General features: G+C 46.1%; 1 long non-coding RNA gene across 1 annotated transcript; it reads left to right on the top strand.

Annotated features, from left to right (window-relative positions):
• Positions 1 to 3,612: 3,612 nt before the first annotated feature.
• Positions 3,613 to 17,210, top strand: LOC140713387 (uncharacterized). The gene is made up of 3 exons (XR_012095474.1): positions 3,613 to 3,939; positions 6,876 to 6,928; positions 17,139 to 17,210. It is a non-coding gene; the product is annotated as an uncharacterized lncRNA (long non-coding RNA).
• The last annotated feature ends 1,409 nt before the right edge of the window (positions 17,211 to 18,619 follow it).

Genomic DNA, 18,619 nt, shown 5'->3' with positions numbered 1-18,619 from the left:
AAATTGGCAAGGCCTGGGGAGGATTGCACTGACAGCAGAAGTAGGAGGTCTGTGAGGGAGATCCTGCAGTCAGGGTGACGTCAGCGAGAAGTGACACCAGAGACCTTCCGGGGCAGTGCATGGTACCATTTACAGAGGGCTGTTAACATAGCCTGGGCTCAAATTGCTGGGTCCTAACGCAGTAACCAGAAACTGGACTCTATTGGTCTACACAAGTTAACATCAAATTGGGAGGGAGCAGTGGGTAGGCACCAAGAGGAGATATAGCAGAGGAAGTACCCGTCACAGTGTGTCAAGATCTGAGCCCCAGCCCCTCTATCAGTTAAGAAAAAGAACAGGGGCTGGGCACAGTGGCTCATGCCTGTAATCCCAGTACTTTGGGAGGCCGAGGCAGGCGGATCACGAGGTCAGGAGTTCAAGACCAGCCTGGTCAACATAGTGAAACCCTGCCTCTACTAAAAATACGAAAAATTAGCTGGGCATGGTGATGGACACCTGTAATCCCAGCTACTTGGGAGGTTGAGGCAGGAGAATCGCTTGAACTTGAGAGGCGGAGGTTGCAGTGAGTGGAGATCGCATCACTGCACTCCAGCCTGGGTGACAGTACAAGACTCTGTGTCAAAAAAAAAAAAAAAAAAGAAAAGAAAAAAGAAAAAGAACAGGTACAAGGAGGAGAAGGGAGTGTCCAGAAAGAGGACTGGGTGTCTGAGAAACAGGGCTGGGTGTCACATCACACACACACACACACTCACATTCACATGCCTGTACACATAAATGCATACAAGGACACATGTATCAGCCCCCCCCACAACTTACTATTCGTGCTCATCATACCCAGAGACCCTTAAGGCTACATACAAATGCACACTTGTGCAAATACACACGCATACCCAGGTATGGGCACACATCGATACATATATATATGTATATATACACGTATTCTTCACGTATTCTATATATACACGATGCATATATACACGTATTCTTCCTCAGCCCAGCCTCTCCTTTTAGGCCTGGAGCTGGGGCTGATGTCGGGTTTACATTAATCAAAGCCTCCAGGAAACGTCTATCCTGCCTGGGCCCAGAGTCCATTTCTAACAGAGGCTTCTCCAGGCTTTACTTGTAAACACTATTTATTTTGGAAAGCAACTTCTCTGTTTTCAAATAAAACGTTGGGACATGCAGTATTGGATTTCCCTGATCTGACATTGACCTAGAAAAATGTGCTGGCAGGAACAGAAAATGCGATGCCCCACTGTGCTGGCAGGCACAAGAGTTTCCCTCTTCTTGGCTTTGATTGCAAAGGTTAAGATGCGAGTGAGAGAGTGCAGTTCTCCCTCCCTGCCTGAACAGCACTCTCCCTGCAGGGCTGGAGGGAGCTGGGCGCCATGTTTAGGGGCTTCCTGCAGGTTTTGGTGCTTGTGGTCTTTGGTGCTTGTGGCATGCTTCTGGGGGCAGCGGGGAGCTTATCACAGAGGGGCAGCTTGTCACAGGGCTGGTGGCCGAGACCAGCATCTAGAGAACAAACAGCTCCAGGATGTGCAAAACATGAATACGGCCCAGCTATGGGGGTCCCCGTGGTTGTCATCAGGGAAACCGGCAAAGCAACTTGAGCTCTGGGTGAGGTTTGAAGCCAGTTCCTGTGCCCTTGGAGAAGAGCCTTCCCGGAGGCAGACCTGCCAGGTCCAGCTTCAGGTGAAGGTCAAGGCCTGCTGCCGTCTGCAGGGGCCTGGGCACTAGTTGCAATGGTTAGGGGCAGAAGCTGGGAGTGAGGGCTGAGGCAGGAGCCCCGCATCATGGTGGGAACCCAGACACCTGTGGTCTGCTTGTGGGGGGTGGGTCGTGGTCTAATTAGCAAAGGAGACTCAAAAAGCAATACACAATTCATTGCCCCAGCTGAGCCACAGAATGTCTCAGAATTCCTCAGCTGCTCCAGTGACTTAATTCTGTCCCTGTTAATTCTGTTCCTATTCCACCCACATCCCTTATGGCCTCTCTGAGGATGAAATGAGATCAGAAATGTAACATGCTCAGCCAGGGCTGGATGCACAATAGGTAGGCTCAGTAAATGTGAGAGCAAATCCCAGCTTCACCACTCACTAGCTGTGGCACCTTGGGCGGGCTCCTCCTTGGTGCCTTAATTTCCTCATCTACAGATGCGGATAATAACAAAATTGTACATCATAGAACTGCTGGGGATTAAATGAGTAAATATTTGTAAAGCACTTTGAACAGTGCCTGGTACTTAGTAAGCATGATAGCTGTTTGCTATAATATTGAATTTATTCTTTTTTTGTGTGACAGGGTCTCACCCTGTCACTCAGGCTGGAGTGCAATGGCATGATCATAGCTCACCGCAGCCTCTACCTCCCAGGCTCAAGTGATCCTTCTACCTCAGCCTCCCAAATAGCTGGGACTAGAGGTGTACCCCACCATACCCGGCTAATTTTTTATTTTTGTAGAGACTGGGAGTCTCATGTTGCCTAGGCTGGCCTCGAACTCCTGGGTTCAAACAGTCCTCCCACCATGGCTTCCCAAAGTTCTGAGATTATAAGAGTGCATCACTGTACCCAGCCTTAAATAGTATTTCTAATTATTCATGTATTTATTCATGAATTCATTCAACATGTCTTTCTTGAGGGCCTACTATGAGCCAGACTCTGTTCTAGTCACTGGGGCTAGGGAACAAGAGACACTAGCCCTATGGTAGGTATAATGATCCTCCCTGCCCCCAGAGATGTCCATGCCCTAATCCCTGCAATCCTGACTATGTTATGTTACATGGCAAGAGAGACTTAAGGTTGCAGGTGGAATTAAGGTGCTCATCAGCTGACTAGGAGAGAGGGAGGGTGCCTTGGATTATCCAGGTGGGCCTAATGTAATCCCAAGCGTCCTTAGAAGAGGGAGGCAAGAGAGTCAGAGAAGGAGGTGCAAGGATGGACACCGGGGTCTAAGTGATGTGATTCCTGGCTTTTTCCAAGGTGCAGGAAGAGGCCACCACCCAAGGAAAGCAAGCGGCCTGTAGAAGCTGGAGAAAGCAAGGAACTGGGGTCCCCTCTGGAGGCTCCAGAAAGGAATGCAGCCCTGCCCTTGATTTGAGCACAGTCAGGCTTCTGACCTGCAGAACTGTAAGATAATACATTTCTGTGTTTTAAGCCACTAAGTTAGGTTTGTGGGGACTCGTTATAGCAGCAATGGGAAATGAATACAAACCCTTCCTCGTGGAGCTCTTATTTTTATAGGGGGAGCTCAACAATAAAATCAACAAAATGCAGCGTGCAGCAGGCAGCAGCAGTCGGACTGGCCCTTCCAGGTTAACCATCCCGCTAACCATGGCCGCCCCCACTCCTAGTGTCCTTCTGTTTACCCATGGCGGAAGGGTGGGGTTTGCTCTACCCAGAGGCTTCCAGGCTCTGGCTGGACACACACTGCTAGAGCTCGCTAGCTCCTGGGCTGGGGAGGGGCAGGTGTGCGGTGTCTAGCCCAGGAGTGGGTGGGGCCTGCTGCCAAAATCTGGGGCAATTAGCATGTTCCTAGATTCCTGTGGGCGAGGAGATGAGAAATCGTGATTTGTCAAGGCCAGCTGGGAGTGAAAGCCAAAGCCAGGAGGCTGCCTCTGAGTCTCCCGGGTTTCTGTAATTATAAGCGCTTGATTGCGCATAATAAGGTGCATCAGAATCTTCCCATTAGGAGGCCATAAAACAGCCCTTGGGCTTTCATTTTGCCTAGCTGCTTACTGAAGCCTCCCTCTTTTATCTTCAGTGCCTTTAATTTGCTGGTCTGAGCCCAGGGAGCTACTTCTGGAGATGCTGCGGCCTGGGGTGGATCCTGCCTTCTCAGTCCCTCCCTGCTCAAGTCACTGAAGTCTCTGTTGCATCCCTGGGCTTCTGCTGAGCAGGGCTGGAAGGTCTTGCCTGAGGACCTGAAGTCTACCAGCAGGTAGGGTCTGCCACTCAGGTACAGCTCATAGACCTTGAAAGGATGGTGCCTTGTGGCCCATGTTCAGGAAGTCAGGTTGAGCACTGCTCAAGGGCACCTACATCTAAGGGTTATCATCCACATGGTAGACATGCTAATTTACATGAGCACACTGGACGGCAGATTGACTAGGTCTCTAGGCAGGTAGCTGGGGAGAACACCCTTTGACCTAAACTCACAGTGGCTCTTGGGGCTGTGCACAAACTGCCTGCACACCTGTGTGCCTCTGTCCCATCTGCACTCCAACTGCTCGATACCCTTTAAGGCCTGATTCTAAGGCCTCCAAGACTTTGACATGATTACCTCACCTGGAGGGGCTGTGGGGGGTGGGGAGGGTGGCACCCAGTGTGTGTGTGCATGCTGCTACCATGAGTGGGCTGTGGTGTGTGTGGACACAGCCAGGGCTGCTTATACTAACTTGACCTTTCTTATTTTACCTGAGGAAGGGACAACCTTTCCTAACTTGCACACAAGTGCCACACGGGCCAGCTAGCCTTTGCAGCTGCCATCTGCAGGGTGGAGCCCCACCCTGGGTTTCCCTGGGTAAACTTTCCATTCTCTAGTGGCCTGAACCTTGTTCCCAGGGTCAGCCTGCATCTGACTCTTAGTCTCTCCTGGCTGGGACTGGATACAGGCGTGTGCCACCCCTGGATGTCCCCTCTGGGTGTGCCCTGTGAACTAGCTACCTGCCCCTCAGTGAGGGACGCAGGCAAGTGGAGAACTGAGCTGGGAAAACACTGACACAGGCCTAGCGAGGCGGTGGGAGAATAAGGAGTTTGGCAATAGAAATGCACATCCTTCAACACAGTGACTTCCCTCTCGGGAATCTGTGCTAAAGAGATCAAGGATGTGTGCACAGATTTTGCCAAAAGGATGTTTGTTGCAGCATTGTGTTAGCAACCGCTGAAAATAAACCAAGTGTCCATCAAGGGATGGAGTGACTGAGTCAAAGCAGTGCTTTATGTTCCTAGAAATCTGCCCAGAAGTCAGAGCTTTGAAACTTATGTAATTTATTTGAAAAAAAAAAACCTGACAGTAGCTTTTAAAGTTATGAGAGATATTTACATCCCACCCCCCAAATTAAAAACGTTATTAAATCACTAATTATTTTCCTCCCAGCTTTATTGAGGTATAATTGACAAATAAAAATTATATATATTTAAGGTATGTGGCGTAATGTTTTGATATTACAGAAAGATTTTGAAACATTGTAAAATGATCACAGTCAAGCTAATTAACATATCCATGACTCACATAGTTACCATTTTTTGTGTGTGGTGAGATCATTTAAGATCTACCCTCCTAGCAAATTTCAAGTATACAATTCAGTATTATTAACTGTAGTCACCAGTTGGTGACTCCATTGAACCAACTCCATTGGTTCTCCAGAGTTTATTCATCCTGTATAATTGAAACTTTGTACCATTTCACCAACATCTCCCCATATCCCCTTCTTCCCCTGCTGCCCAGTCCCTGGCAGTCACCATTCTACTCTCTGCGTCTGAGTTTGACTTTTTCAGCTGCCATATATAAGTGGGATCAGGCAAAACAGTTGTCCCTCGGTATCCTCGGAGGATTGGTTCTGGACCTCCATACCACCTCCACCCTTGCAGATACCAAATTCTGCAGATGCTTAAGTCCCTTCTATAAAACGGCATAGTATTTGCCTATAACCTGTGCACATCCTCCCATATACTTTACATCATCTTTATTTTGTTTTTTTTTTTTTTTTTTGAGACAGGGTCTCACTCTGTTGCCCAGGCTGGAGTGCAGTGGCACAATCTTGGCTCACTGCAAACTCTGCCTCCTGGGCTCAAGTGACTCTCTTGCCTCAGCCTCCCAAGTAGCTGGGATTACAGGTACCCACCACCACACCTCGCTAATTTTTGTAATTTTAGTAGAGACAGCGTTTTGCCATGCTGGCCAGGCTGGTCTCAAACTCCTGGCCTCATGTGATCTGCCTGCTTCGGCCTCCCAAAGTACTGGGATAACAGGCATGAGCCACCGTGCCTGGCCAACTTTATATCATCTTGAGATTACTCATAATACCTAACACAATGTATATAGCTGTTATACTGTATTGTTTAGGGAACAATGACAAGAAAAGTCACAATCATCATAGGCCTGACTGCATTTTCAATCCACCATCGGTTGACTCCAAGGATGTACTCATGAGTAGAGAGGGCCAATTCCACTGTCTTTCTGTGCCTAACTTTGTTCACTTAGTGTAATGTCCTTCAGGTTCATCCATGTTGTTGCAAATAACAGGATCAAATCCCTAAATTGTGCCTAACCTTTTAGATATAATCTTTAATATGTGTCTTAGTTTGTGTTTTCCCAAAAGTAACATCTAAGACAAAAATCTGATTGCAGGTAGTTTATTTTTGGGGTGATTCCAAGAAATGCTGACAAGGTAGAGGAAAGAGAGAAAAAAAGAAAAGGATATCAAGACAGCTCTAATAAGCTGGGCGCAGCAGCTCACACCTGTAATCCCAGTGCTTTGGGAGGCTGAGGCAGGAGGACTGCTTGAGCCCAGGAGTCTAGGGCTGCTGTGAGCCATGATCATGCCACTGCACTCCATCTGGGCAATAGAGGAAAACCCTGCCCCCTACCCCCCAAAAAAGAAAGGGAGCTAATGAAAGATGATTTAGCAAGCAAATTACCACTTGGCAATGCGGTCCTGCAGAACACACACAGCAGGCCCCAGGGCCCAGGGGGAGTCCTGAGGCGAGTCCAGAGGCAGGCAGCCGAGGCCAGGCTTGAGTGCACAGAAATAGTGAATGTGGTGGAGGTGACAAGGAGGGGCACTGATAGTGTCCGTTACAGTGTGTTTCTAGATTTTGTATGTTTTTCTTTAATCTTTTTTTTTTTTTTTTCCTTAACAATTGAACCTACAGGTGACAGACAAATCCAGATGGTATTCATTGAGGATGAAGATTTCCTGCCTCTGGTATGCATGATTTCCTATCTTTGTCACAATTTGATTTTCATAGGCAGCAACATTTCTACATTTCCACTTTCCACTGGTTTTTATAAAACAGTAAGAAACCGCGCATGGTGGTGTGCACCTGTAGTCCCAGATATTTGGGAGGCTGAGGTGGGCAGATTACTTGAGCCCAGGAGTTCAAGACCAGTTGGGCAACACAGCAAGACCCAGTCTCTCTAACAATAACTAGATAGATAATAAGAAATGTTATCTCCATGTAAGTGCTCAAAGAAAAAACAATGGCTAAGACTTATGAACACATACCATGAGCCAGGTTTGCTTCATTCTAATGGCAATGCTCTGGGGTAAATATTACTGTTATTGCCATTTTACAGTTAAAGATATGGAGGTCCAGGGAGGTTAAGTAATTAGCTCAAGGACACACAGCCATTAGATGACAGAGCCTGGCAGTCTAGCCCCAGAGTCCATGCTGTTAATCAGCCTGCCCTGCAATGGCCATGTGACTGTTTGAAATGGTACCTCAACTGACTTTGGAAGCCTGAACATGGCATGTGAAAGAGAACTTAGGGGTGTCAGTAATAATGCACACAAACGTAGATTTTTTTGTCCAATTTGAATATAACCACAGTGTGGTATAAAATGGTTTGCGGCAGGTAGAAATGTTATGAACTTATTTGGGCTGGAAACATACATTTCATATTTTCCATGACCTGAGCTGAGTTTTTATTCTGAGACATACCTCACTGAATGAAGGAAATTAATCTCAATCCATGTGAGGGCTGCCTTGGCTTTTTCCCAGGGCCAAGGACGGTGTTTAGTACCAAACATGGTGGGGTGGTGAGAGTGAGGTGGTGGAAGGGCATCCACGCTGAAAGGGTGATATGGTTTAGGTCTGTATCCCTACCCAAATTTCATGTCAAATTGTAATCCCCAATGTTGAAGGTAGGGTCTGGTGGGAGGTGACTGGATCATGGGGGTGGTTTCTAATGATTTAGCACCATCCACCTGTTCCTGTCTTATGATAGAGGTCTCCTGAGATTTGCTTGTTTAAAAGTGTGTAGCACCTCCCCTTTTCTCTCTCTCCTGCCGGCCATGTGAATATTTGCCTGCTTCCCCTTCCCCTTTTGCCATGATGGTAACTGTGCTGAGGCCTCCCCAGAAGCAGAAGCCTGTACAGCCCACAGAACCATGAGCTGATTAAGCCTCTTTATAAGTTACCCAGTTTCAGGAATGTCTTTACAGCAGTGTGAGAATGGACTAATACAGAGGGCCTCCTTGCCGTTCATTACTGGGTCATGGTCCACACCTCCATCCTCACCCTGGCCCTGAGCCTTCTTTGGGCACACTGGCTCTACAACAGCATTTCCATGCCCTCTTGGAATGCAGGGACATCACCCTCAGGCCACTGGCTGTGCTGAAAGACCTAGTTGCCCTCTGCTTTCTGAGGTCACTCCCTACATCTCTGCACTGCCGTGTGTCCCACCCCACAGGAACAGACTCAACCTGGGAGAGGGAGGCAAGGGGAGGAGGCACCAAGTCTTTTATTTCTATTTTTGCTTCCAAGGGTGAAAAAATGGCTCTGTCTAGGGACTGTATACCTCCACATTTGGTGTAGCAGCTATCCCAGATTCCTTTCTGTCCCCACTATCCTAGTTGTCTATTGTTACATGACAAACACTGAAACTTAGTGGTATGAAACACACATATTATTTTAGTCTCTGCTTGCCAGATAAAATACTGCAGATCTTTTACCTGTAAATACTGTACAATATTTTATCTTCAAGCTTAAAAAATTAACTTCTATCTCTACTACACAGATAAAAATTTAACCTGAGTTAAATTTGAATTTCAGATAACGTACAATTTTTTAGTGTAAATATGTCCCATGCAGTCCCATGCAATATTTGAGAGATACCTAGACTAAAAAAAATTCCTTGTTGATCTAAAATTCAAATGTGACTGAACATCCTGTAGTTCTAGTTGCTAACTCTAGCAACCCTATTTTGGTCGTAGCAGTGTGGATCAAGAGTTTGGGAAGGGTTTGGAGGGAGCCGAGAGATTCACTTGCAAGGAGGTTTTTCATGCACATGTCTGGGGTGCTGGGGTGCTCCTCGGCCTCCTGCCCTGTCTTCACATGAGGTCTGGTCTCCGGCGCTTCTCCACACAGCTCGAGATTCTCATGGCGTGGCTGCTGCAGAAAGTCAGACTGCCCACACGGAGGCCCGGGGCCTGGCTCTGGAAGCAGGAGGCAGAAGCTGCCGGTCTCTAATCTTGGGCCTGGCAACTGGCATAGCATTACTTCCGCCCTATTCCATTGCTGAAGCAATCACAGAACCCACCTGGCTTCAGCAGGAAGGGGCATGGACCCCGCCTCCTAATGGGAGCAGTGGTGAAGAATTCACAGTCATCTTTTTTTTTTTTTTTTTTTTTTGAGACGGAGTCTCGCTCTGTCGCCCAGGCGAGAGTGCAGTGGCCGAATCTCAGCTCACTGCAAGCTCCGCCTCCCGGGTTTACGCCATTCTCCTGCCTTAGCCTCCCGAGTAGCTGGGACTACAGGCGCCCGCCACCTCGCCTGGCTAGTTTTTTGTATTTTTTAGTAGAGACGGGGTTTCACCGTGTTCGCCAGGATGCTCTGGATCTCCTGACCTCGTGATCCGCCCACCTCGGCCTCCCAAAGTGCTGGGATTACAGGCTTGAGCCACCGCGCCTGGCCTTCACAGTCATCTTTAATCTGTCATACCCGCTGAGAAAAAATAGATTTTCTGCCACCTGAAAATTTGAAAGTCAGATGTGTGTATTTCTTACATCATGACTTTCCAGAGGTGATGGCAGCAGCTCAGTCTAGCTGCCATCTGATTGGGCGAAGGGTCCTAGAAGAAGGAAATACAGAAGGGGAGGAATCTTGGCCTTTTCAAAATGTCACTCCTTGCATTTATGCAACCAAGGAATCCACGAAGTCAAATAATACGTAACAATTCAAAAGATCTTCAGAAAGATCTTTTTAAAATTTTTTCTTTTTTAAAAAGTGTATTTTTTCTTTTGAGACAGTCTCACTTTGTCACCCCACCTAGCTATTTTTGCATGTAGCTATCAATACTTACGTATTCGTGGTTTTAAAAGTAATATCATACTATAAACACATTTTGTAACCAGGTTATTATGCTTACCATTTTATCTTCAAATGATCTTGGCTCACTGCAACTTTTGCCTCCTGGGTTCAAGCGATTCTCTGTCTCAGCCTCCCAAGTAGTTGGGATTACATGTGTGTGCCACTACACCTGGCTAATTTTTTGTATTAGTAGAGACCGGGTTTCTCTACGTTGGCCAGGCTGGTCTCAAACTCTCGTTCTCAAGTGATTCTCCTGTCCTGGCCTCCCAAAGTCCTGGGATTACAGGCATAAGCCACTACACCCAGCACATAAAGATCTTTTGATTCTAGCACGTTTTGATGTTTTCTGTTTGTGTGTGTTTTTGATGTTTTATAACATGGATACATGTCTTTTATTTCAGGAGAAAAGAGGTTATAAAACAAAAAGAAAGTGCTGCTGCAATGAATCAAATGTTTGTGTCCCTATAAAATTTGTATGTTGAAGCTCTAATCCCAAGGTGATGGTATGAGGAGGTAGGGACTTTAGGAAGTAATTAGGTCATGATGGTGGAGCCCTCATAAACAGGATAAGTAGCCTTATAAAAGGGACCCCAGGCTGGGCATGGTGGCTCATGCCTGTAATCCCAGCACTTGGGAGGCAGAGATGGGCAGATTGCTTGAGTCCAGGAGTCAGACCAGCCTGGGCAACATGGTGAAACCTCATCTCTACTAAAAATACAAAAATTAGCCAGGCATGGTGGTGCATGCCTGTGGTCCCAGCTACTCAGGAGGGTGAGGTGGGAGGATCACTTGAGCCCAGGAGGCAGAGGCAGCAGTGAGCTGTGATTGCACCACTGCACTCCAGCCTGGGTGACAGAGTGAGACCCTATCTCTAAATAAACAAATAAACCACCCCAGAGAGCTCTTGTGCTTTCTTTCCAATAAGAAGTTGGCAGTCTGCAAGCCATAGAGGGCCCACAACAGAACCATGCTGGCACCCTGATCTTGGAGTTCTAGCTTCCAAAACTGTGAGAAATAGGCAGGGTGTGGTGACTCACGCCTGTAATCCCAGCACTTTGGGAGGCCGAGGCGGGTGGATTACTTGAGGTCAGGAGTTCAGGACCAGCCTGACCAACATGGCAAAACCTTGTCTCTACTAAAAATACAAGCATTAGACGGATGTGGTGGCATATGCCTGTAATCCCAGCTACTTAGGAGGCTGAGGCAGGAGAATCACTTGAACCCAGGAGGCGGAGTCTGTAGCAAGCTGAGGTTGCACCACTGCACTCCAGCCTGGGCTACAGAGACAGATTCCATAAATGAATGAATGAATGAATGAATGAATGAATGAATGAATGCATGCATGAATGAATGAATGAATGAATGCATGCATGCCTGTTGTTTTTAAGCCACCCAGTTTATGATATTTTGCTATAGCAGCCTCAACAGGCTAAGGCAACTGTCCTGTGAATTATTAACTAGTTAGCTCTTTATACAAATTCTATTCAGCACCTAGCATGTACCAATTACCGGTCTACTCACTGCCATGAGCAAGCTAGACAGGGTCCCTGTCCTCCTGGAGCTCATGGTCTGGAGAAGCACCTGGACTGTTCCTTGGTAGTGGCATCTGAATCCAGAGCTTCCTGAGTTTTGCTCCTAGAGGGCCTTGTGCAGAGCTGCCTGCTGAGGGGGAGCAGCCCAATGGCTTCCTAGTGCACTTGCCAATACCTGCCTCCAAGCCGTCTGCTTTCTCCATCAGGTCCTTGCTTTGGGATCCCAGAGACTTCATTTCCTGCCCTACTTTTCCTTCCAAGAGCTCGGTGGAGAGTTCTCTTCCTAAAAAAAGAGAAGCTTACTTCTTCAGCAGTGTTATCTCTGGGTGTCAACCATAAGGCTGGAATTTCCCCTACTCAGCCTTGGGGTGGTGGCCCCTTTCCATCTTCCTAAAGCCAGAGCATGTAACATGTGGTAGAAGCCATTGGTAAGAGACGGGTAGCAGTCAAGGGCATGGCCCCAAGTCCGGACTTGTGGCTACTGGGAAGAAAGGGAAATTGATGAAGCTCCTATAGTGTGACTGCTACTGTGTGCTACATTCACAGAATCCCCAACTGCCCTATAATGCAGACCAGGCTCCCCTAGGCTGAGACACGGTAGTTTCTCCAGATGTTAATAGGTTCTGTGTGCAATTTTGGGAAATGCTATAGTTCTTTGTTCAGTGCCTTTAATAGCCTAATGTGCATCATGAAACTCAAAGGGGGAGGTTATGATAGGCAGTTTGCCCCAAATTTATTTCACCCAAATGCCCCTATACTAGATTGATGTCCCCCCAAAATTCAAGTCCACCCGGAACCTCGGAATGTGGCCTTATTTGGAGAGAGTCTTTGCAGGCATAATTAATCAAGGTGATGTTGTGCTGGAGTAGAGGGAGCCCTAACCCAATGACGGATGTCCTTAGAAGATGAGAAAACAGACACATGGGGAAGAAGGCCCTGTGATGAGAGGGTCAGAGACTGGAGAGATTCATCTACAAACCAAGGAATGTCAAGGGGTGCCGGCAACCCCCAAAGCTAGGAAGAAGCAAAAAAGGAGCTTTCCCCTCAGGTTTCAGAGGTAGCATGGCCTGGCTGACACCTCGAGTTTGGACATCTAGCTCCAGAACTGAGAAAATAAATTTCTGTTGTTTTAAATCACCCAGCTTGTGTCATGTGTTACAGCACCCATGGGAACTAATATGACCCCTTTACACCTTGAATCCTATTAACCAGTGATACAGGTTACCACTCTGAAACTAGGCAGTGTCGTTGTTCCCACTTTACAGATGGGGAAACTGAGATTCTTTGAGGATCAGTAGCTTGCCTCAGGCCCCACAGAGTGTGGCTTCCATAGCAGTTACGTCTCTGAGTCCCCACTGTTTAAACCCTCTCTCTGGTGCCACAGCTACATCCTGTAGACCCAGGCTTTCCATGCTTTATATTGAGTCTCAGGTGTCTGTTTCCAAACTTGTTGCTCCCCTTCCTGCCTGGCACCTGGCAGTGACAAGCCAGCCCTGGAGGCCTCTCTATGCAGGATTCTCTCTTCCTCTTGGCCATTGAGAAGGGAAGTGTCCTTGCATCAGGCTGCCTTGTACCAGAATCTCTAATGGACTGAGGAGTCCAAGCTGGGATGAGTGGGACTCAGGCCACTGTTTCCAGGTGGGCTCACTGCCATTGATGTCTGCAACTGCTGAGAGGCCCTCTGCATCATTTCACTGAGCCCAGGGTGTACCCTTCGTGGAAGAAACCACAGCCTCTCATCTGACCAGGAGAGGGGAGATCTACCATCTCTTTGCTTTCTTTATTCTCTAAACAAATTTTTTATTTCATTTTAAAAACAAATACATGCTTTTTGGAAAAAAATAATCGGGCTGAACTCAGTGACTAATGCCTGTAATCCCAGCATTTTGGGAGGCTGAGGTAGGAAGGTCATTTGAGGCCAGGAGTTCAAGATCAGCCTGGGCAACAGAGCAAGACCCTGTCTCTACAGAAAACAATGTTTTTATTACCTGGGCAGAAGATCACTTGACCCCAGGAGATTGAAGCTGCAGTGAGTTCTGTTCATGCCATTGCGCTCCAGCCTGGGCAGAAAGAGTAATGCCCCATCTTTAAAAATTAAAAAATTATTATTTTTGAGACAGGGTCTCACTCTCGTTGCCCAGGCTGGGGTACAGTGGCTTAATCACAGCTCACTGCAGCTCAAGTTCCTGGGCTCAGATGATTCTCCCACCTCAGCCTCGGAGTAGCTGGGACAACAGGCACGAGCCACCAACCCCGGCTAATTGTTTTGTATTTTTAGTAGAGATGGAGTTTCGCCATGTTGTCCAGGCTGGTCTCAAACTCCTGAGCTCAAGTGATCCACTCGCCTTGGCCTCCCAAAGTCCTGGGATTACAGGTATAAGCCACTGCACCAGGCCAAAATGTTTTTAAAAATCAGAAAATATAACGAAGAGCAAAGAAGAAAACAGATATTACTTACATAGCCACCAGCAGTTTACTATGTATAAATGTCCAGAAGGAAAAAAAGCTATATTCATATATGCATCTGGTTATATTATATATAGAGAGTCATACATTCACAGCTCAAATTCAACTGTGTTTAAAAATAAACATTTATATATAAGCTCCTTTTACTCTTGGAGAAATGTGGCCATAATAACAATTTGATACTCTATCCTAAGCATTAACCCAGGTCCTTAAAAATTCTTTGTATGTACCACTTAATATGGCTACATTCTATTCTATCAAGTGGATCACCACTTATTAGTCATTATTCTGTTGCCAGGCATTCAAGTTGTTTCCGGTTTTTCATTAACTCAAAAACAAAAACCACACACACACACATGCACACACTCTCACGAGCACAGTTGATGTGAGCCTTTATATACATTGCTGATGGTGCCCTGAACATGACTCACTGGGTTCAAGGTCATAAATATAACCTTTTTTCTTTTGAGACAGGATCTCACTCTATCACCTATGCTGGAATGCAGTGGCACAATCACAGCTCACTGCAGCCTTGCAGTGGCACAATCACAGCTCACTGCAGCCTTGACCTCCTAGACTCAGGAGATCCTCCCACCTCAGCCTCCCAAGTAGCTGGGACTACAGGCGTGCACCACCACACCTAGCTCATTTTTGTAGTTTTTAAAGATAGTGTTTTGCCATGTTGCCCAGGCTAGTCTCAAATTCCTGGACTCAAGCAATCCACCTGCCTCAGCCTCCCAAAGTGCTAGGATTACAGGCGTGAGTCACTGCACCCAGTCAGAATATAACTTTTTTACAGCTTTATTGAGGTATAATTTACATAACATAAAATTTGCCTACAGTAAATATACAATTCAATGATTTGTAATAAATTTATATACTTTTACAACCATGTCCACAATCAGTTTTAGAATATTTTTATCAACCCAAAACATTTCACGTTATACTCATTTGCAGTCAAATATATTCCTACCTTAAACCCAGTCAATCTCCAATCTACTTTCTTCCTCCATTGATTTGCCTTTTCTGGACATTTCGTATAAACAGAATCACACAACATGTATTCTGTGCGGCTTCTTTCCCTTAGTGTACCGTTTTTATGGTTCATGTTGTGGCATGAATCAGTACTTTTTTTATGCTAAGTACTATCTCATTGGATGCATTTATTACATTTTGCTTATTCACCTGTCAGTGGAAATTTGGATTGTTTCCAGTTTTTGCCTTTTAAGAACAATGCTGCTGTGAATATTTGCATATGAGTCTTTGTGTGGACGTATGTTTTCATTTCTCTGGGTTAGATTCATAGGAGTAGGTCATATGATAAGTTTATACTCAACTTTTTAAGAAACTGCCAAATTGTTTTCCAAAGTGGTTGCTCCATTTTATGTTCCCACCAGCAACGTATGAGAGTTCTACTTTCTTCACATCCTGTGGTACCTCTTCATGGTTGGATTTGCATTTTCCTGATGACTAATGGTGTTGAATGTCCTTCATGTGCTTATTAGCCATTTGTGTATCTTTTTCAGAGAAATGTCTGTTCAAATATTTTTCTCAATTTTAATTTGGTTGATTGTCTTAGTGTTGTCAGAGTTCTTGATATATTCTGGAAACAAGTCCTTTATCAGATAGATGATTTGCAATTCTTTTCTCCTGGTCTGTGGCTTGTCTTTTCGGGGTTTTTTTGTTGTTGTTGTTTGTTTTTGAGACAGTCTCCCTGTCACCCAGGCTGGAGTGCACAGTGGCACGATCTTGCCTCACTGCAACCTCCGCCTCCCAGGTTCAAACGATTCTTGTGTCTCAGCCTCCCAAGTAGTTGGGATTACAGGCATGCACCACCACACACAGCTAACTTTTGTATTTTTAGTAGAGATGAGGTTTCGCCATGTTGACCAGGCTGGTCTCAAATCCCTGGCCTCAAGCAATCCACCCACCTCGACCTTCCAAAGTAATGAAATCATAGGCGTAAGCCACCATGCCTAGCCTTGTCTTTTCATATTTTTAATGGTATTTCTAGAAGAGCAAAAGATTTTCATTTTGATAAAGTCCAATTTATCTTGTTTTTCTTTTTAGATTGCCCTTTTTGGTGACTTGTCTAAGAAAGTTTTGCCTAACAGAGTCAGAAACATTTTCTCCTATGTTTTCCAAGTTTTTAAAATACAATTTTAAAATAATTTTTCATTTTGAACATAAACTATAATAACATTGAAAACAAATAGAAAATATAAACAAGGCACAGTAGCTCACACCTGGAATACCAGCACTTTGGAAGGCAGAGGCAGGTGGATTTCAAGATCAACCTAGGCAACATGGTGAAACTCTGTCTCTACTAAAAATACAAAAATTAGCCAGGCATGGTGGCGGGCACCTGCAGTCCCAGCTATGTGTGAGGCTGAGACGGGAGAATCACTTGAACCCGGGAGGCAGAGGTTGCAGTGAGCGGAGATGGCGCCACTTCACTCCAGCCTGGGCAACAGAGCGAGGCTCCTTTTCCACCTTAAAAAAAAAAAAGTTAGCTAGGTATCTTGGCACATGCCTGTAGTCCCAGCTACTTGGGAGGCTGAGGTGGGACAATTGCTTGAGCCTGGGAGATCAAGGCTACAGTGACCTGTGAGCATGTTACTGCACTCCAGCCTGAGTGACAGATTGAGACCCTGTCTCAAAAAAAAAAAAAAAAAAAAGAAAAGAAAAGAAAGAAACAAAGAAAGAAAGAAATAAGGAAAGAAAAGGGAAAAGAAAAAATGTTGATCAGCAAAAGGAAGAAGTTACAGATCACTCATAATCCCCCCTGCCCCAAAATTCATGTTTTGTTATATGTGTCTGTATTGGTTACCTATTGCTGCATGACAAATTATTCCCAAAATGTAACAGCTTAAAATAACACATTTATTATCTCAAAACTTCTGTGGATCAGGAATCTGGGAGCACTCTTCTGGGTGCCTTTGGCTCAGGCGGCAGTCAAGGTGTCCCCTGGGGTAGCCATCATCTCAAGGCTCCACTGGGAGAGGGTGCATGTCCAAGCTTGCCCACGTGGCTATGGGCAGGCCTCAAGTCTTCACTGGCTGTTGGCTGAAGGCATCGATTTCTTGACATGTGGGTCTCCCCACAGGGCAACTCACAACATGGCGGCTGGCTTTCCTGACAGCAAGCAAACAAGAGCAGGCAAGAAGGTGCCCAAACAAGCCACTCTCTTTTTGTAACTTAGTCATAGAAGTGACATTCCTTCATCTTGTGCCCTGTTGTATGCATAGAGGTGAGTCATCAGGTCCGGCTCATTCTCCAGGGAAGGGGATTGCACAAGTGCTGAATACCAGGAGGTGGGGGTCATTAGGGACCATTTTAGAAGGCTGCTACGATGTCCTTCTTGTTATTCATCTTTTGTTGTTCTTATGTATTGGGTGGTAAATCTTTACCTGTGAAACTCTTTCCACAGATGCAGGGGCCCCTTTCTAGATTCTAGATTCTATGGAATCAGGATCTCCAGAGAACTGCAGCTCTCTGTATGCTTATCTCTGAAAAGCTCTGCAGGTCATTCTAATGGGAGCCAAGGTTAACAGTCACTTATAAGTGAGTATTTCCCATATGGATTACAACTGTATATATGCTTAGAAGCATTTTTTTTTTTTCTTTTTATCCCCTCAAATAGTGTTGAACACAAATGTGTTCCAGGTCCTTGGTTCTCAGTGTGGGGCCATCATTTCCATTTCTCCTCAGGAAGCTGTGTTTCAGGGTCCCTTTGCAGACAGAGCCCCACCAACCAGGCCTGGCGATCATGACATCCAATTCCAGGGGCTGCAGAGGAGCCCTTCCTTCCGAGTGAGCCACGAGGCTGCCTGCCCTGGTGTTTGGCTTCAGGCAGCTCTGACATCAATCTGTCATTCCAGAGGACACTTTAGATGTAAGTCTGCTGGTGCAGGGACTTTATGAGAACAGGAATCCCTGGCTGTGAAACTGCTGGCATTTCATGATGTGAGAGAAGATTTACAAGCTCCATGCCGAGCTAGGCTCTTAACACAAGCCCAAGCAGTTACACAGCCCAGCCTGCCAGGCAGGCAGAACGTGCAGGGGGCGGCGGGTAGGAGGAAGGAGAAGCCGCCACTTCACCGTGTTCAGGACTCCTGGCCCTATTCAAACACCCACTGGGGGCTTAGTGCAAAGTTGCCTCAGCTGTATTCACTGCACTGCATTCACTCTGCAGATCTTAGCAAGCAAATGGGCAGCGGTATTTTGTGAGACTGTGGATTCAGAAAGGAAGGAATTTCAAAGGTCACTCTCTCCCGTCCTCTCCTGATGCTCCCCTCCCACCTTCCTAGCTAAAAGCTAACTCCTACTCCCCAATCCAAAGGCAACACAAGCATGCCCTCTCCCATAATCCTGTTTAATTTTTTTTTTTTTTTGCATAACCCTATCTCTACTGTGTATGTATACTTTTTAGTTTTTTCATGGCTTACTTCTGGCATTCAAATCATTGCTAGACCTCAGTACATCCAGACATAGGATGGTCTGGCCTGTAAGGTCCTGAGTGCCTTGCTTCCAGTACCCAAATATTCATTCATTCATTAAATGAACAGTTTTACCACTGTACCTGCT

Source organism: Chlorocebus sabaeus, chromosome 1, assembly GCF_047675955.1.
Source record: "Chlorocebus sabaeus isolate Y175 chromosome 1, mChlSab1.0.hap1, whole genome shotgun sequence".
Taxonomy (NCBI): domain Eukaryota; kingdom Metazoa; phylum Chordata; class Mammalia; order Primates; family Cercopithecidae; genus Chlorocebus; species Chlorocebus sabaeus.
Note: the sequence above shows the minus strand (reverse complement) of the source record. Positions and strands in the feature narration are given on the sequence as shown.